Genomic DNA, 3,688 nt, shown 5'->3' on the forward strand with positions numbered 1-3,688 from the left:
AATTTTAAATGAATCACTGTGGCATTTTTCCTGAGAACATATTGCAGGGAAACAAGGTTATATGTAGGAAGACCTAGTAGGAAGTTGTTGCAAGAGTTCAGGGGAAAGTTTCAGTACTTTGGCCTGAAATAGTAGCAGTAACAAGAACCAATCAGATTCTAGATGTATTCTGAAAATAGATCTAATAGAATTTCCTGGCAGACTATGTATGCAAGGAATAAAGAGAGGAGTCAAGAATGATTCCAAGATTTTTAGCCTCAGCAACTGGAGGGAGCAAGTTGCTAGAAATTGAGATGGAAAAGACTGTGAATGGAGAGAGTTTCAGAGAGAAAACAGAGTTTAATTTTGGATTTAATCTCTACTAGACATGAAAATGGAGATGTCGAGTAAGAAGTTGGATATATGAATCTGGACTTCAGGAGAGAGGTTTGGGCTAGAGATAATAATTTGAGATGTCAAAATATAGATGGAATCTCAAACCAAGAAATTGGATGAGTTCTCTAGGGTAGTGAGTATACATAAAAGAAGACAATGAAGGAGTTGCTTCTGGGCTACCTCAATATTAAGACAAGGGGAAATAAGTGAAGGAGAGTGACAAAGAGTGGCCAGGGAGGTTGCTGTCCTGAAAACCAACAAGAGCTTGTAGTGCATAGGGAGTGTTGCTGATACACCAGTAAAGATGAAGATGGAGAATGGAAACTTTAATAATGTGGAGGTGATTGGTGATCTTGTTGAGCAGTGTCTATTACACAGGGTTAGCTTTTCTGTTTAATCCTGCAGCAGTTTTCCCCTGGTGAGAGGGGTGACAGTACAACCTGCTTTTGTCTCTTGTACTTTATTTCTGAGTGGGATTCCTGGAAGGACTTATAATTGGAGTGGAATCATTTGCCTTCTCTATTCTATGCTTCTGAAGCTATAGAACTGCCCAGTCCTCAAAGATATTATTTCTCTGATTCTTGACACTGGACTGCACTGAATGGACATACCACTCTTTGCATGTAGCCCCCGATGCTGCTAGTTTCATTCTATGTTTTTCTATTTTCAAAGACTCTTCCCCCTCGTTGCTGTCTCTCTTCATTTCCAGGAAAACAAGGTCCATTGACCTAGTGGTTATGGTAGCAAAGAGTTAACATCAATAATTATAATTGTTCTACCAACTATTATTCAGTATTACAGCTAATGCTAATGACCTCATCTTGTCCATAAGGATATCATGAGAGATTTTGTTATGTGCTACTAGACTTTGCTGCCTTACAGATTTTGTGACATTCTGTTACTTGTCAAAGATAATGTCGTATTAACTTTAAATGTCATATTAACTTTATGAGGTTTGTTTGGTAGACTCTTTCCCAAGTGAACCCATGATGACTCCATGTGATCACTTTGCTTTTCTCACATGCTAACAAGAAATCTGTTTATGACCAGTTATCTTTCCAGGGGATAAATTCATACATAAACATCTTAATTTCCTGGGATGCGCTTATTTATCATCTTTGGAAATGATACCAGGTTTGCCCTATCTTTGAGGTTCTGGCATATATCCAGATATCTGTAATTTTTCTCATGCAAATATGAATTTGAAAACACTTTCTCCACAGCTTTTCATTAACACTTTATGGAATTCAGAGTTGGCACTGATGACATTTTGAGAAAAAAACAAGAACTTTTCTATTAAGAAAGAAGGTTTTATTTACCAATGAATTTATAAAACAGAGATCAGTTTATAAATTTGGTTTAGTATTTCCATTCTACCCCATTAAAGTTTTAATTTTCTTATGCAAATCACATAGGAAGCCATATGATTTCTAGTTGTGGTCTAGCTATAAAAAGACACAACAATGTCTTTTCTATTGGTTGTGTGATTTAGTGGAGAGATGGTAGCTTTGGATCAAAAATCTGAAGTTTAATCTTGGTTACTACAGATTTAATTCTGCTACTACAAATTTTGTAACTTTGAAGGTCATAATGATTCTTTCTTGTAAATTTCTTTTTATCATCTGCTACATAGAGTAATTTATATATCCTTTATAGTATCTGATAATACTAAAGGTAATTTCAGTGTCTGATAACACTAAAGATAATTCAGGATATATGTTTAGTATTTTTTCCCAGCCAATCAAAGAGTTTTACCTAAGCCTCTAGAAAGGAAGCTAAAGTAGACTCTTAACGCCCCTTTTTAAATGCACACAAGGCATTTGTTGGCTGCTGCACACAGCACAGAAAAGCTCAACACTGTAGAGTCTAAAATCTGGTGGACCTGGCCAAATCCAGAGAAAATGTCCTTGGAAATAGGTGCATTTAGTTAAGTGAATGATTTCCTGCTAACCAGATCCCATTTACTTAAACTGCTTTCTAGTCATTGTTGACTTAATTCTAGTAAGAAGAAATAAACACAAACCAATGAGAAACACTGGTCAATCCACTGTAATATTCTAAAAGGTTTGAGTGATATAGGTGAGCCATTGATGATGTAGACCAGTGATTTTCATACTTTTCTCCATAAACTATTAGGGTTTCTTAAAAATGCCTTACAGACTATGTAAACAGTAAGGAAGATGAACTGAATGGCATCTCTCCAAAATCTGTATGTTAAAGCTCTAACCTCCAGTGTGACTGTATTTGAGGATAGGGCCTTTGAGGAGGTTATTAAGGTTAAATATGGTCATATGGATGGGGTCCTAATTCACTAAGTGAGTGAAGTCGCTCAGTTGTGCCCGACTCTTTGCGACCCCATGGATAGTAGCCTGCACCAAGCTCCTCCATTCATAGGATTTTCAAGTCAAGGGTACTGGAGTGGGTTGCCATTTCCTTCTTTTTTTTTCTTTTTTAAAAATTTTATTTTATTTTTAAACTTTACATAATTCTATTAGTTTTGCCAAATATCAAAATGAACCCACCACAGGTATACATGTGTTCCCCATCCTGAACTCTCCTCCCTCCTCCCTCCCCATACCATCCCTCTGGGTCGTCCCAGTGCACTAGCCCCAAGCATCCAGTATCATGCATCGAACCTGGACTGGCAACTCGTTTCATACATGATATTTTACATGTTTCAATGCCATTCTCCCAAATCTTCCCACCCTCTCCCTCTCCCAGAGTCCATAAGACTGTTCTATACATCAGTGTCTCTTTTGCTGTCTCGTACACAGGGTTATTGTTACCATATTTCTAAATTCCATATATATACGTTAGTATACTGTATTGGTATTTTTCCTTCTGGCTTACTTCACTCTGTATAATAGGCTCCAGTTTCATCCACCTCATTAGAACTGATTCAAATGTATTCTTTTTAATGGCTGAGTAATACTCCATTGTGTATATGTACCACTGCTTTCTTATCCATTCATCTGCTGATGGGCATCTAGGTTGCTTCCATGTCCTGGCTATTATAAACAGTGCTGTAATGAACACTGGGGTACACGTGTCTCTTTCCCTTCTGGTTTTCTCAGTGTGTATGCCCAGCAGTGGGATTGTTGGATCATAAGGCAGTTCTATTTCCAGTTTTTTAAGGAATCTCCACATTGTTCTCCATAGTGGCTGTACTAGTTTGCATTCCCATCAACAGTGGAAGAGGGTTCCCTTTTCTCCACACCCTCTCCAGCATTTATTATTTGTAGACTTTTGGATCGCAGCCATTCTGACTGGTGTGAAATGGTACCTCATAGTGGTTTTGATTTGCATTTCTCTG

This window comes from Bison bison, unplaced genomic scaffold, assembly GCF_000754665.1.
Source record: "Bison bison bison isolate TAMUID 2011002044 unplaced genomic scaffold, Bison_UMD1.0 scf7180017863957, whole genome shotgun sequence".
NCBI lineage: Eukaryota > Metazoa > Chordata > Mammalia > Artiodactyla > Bovidae > Bison > Bison bison.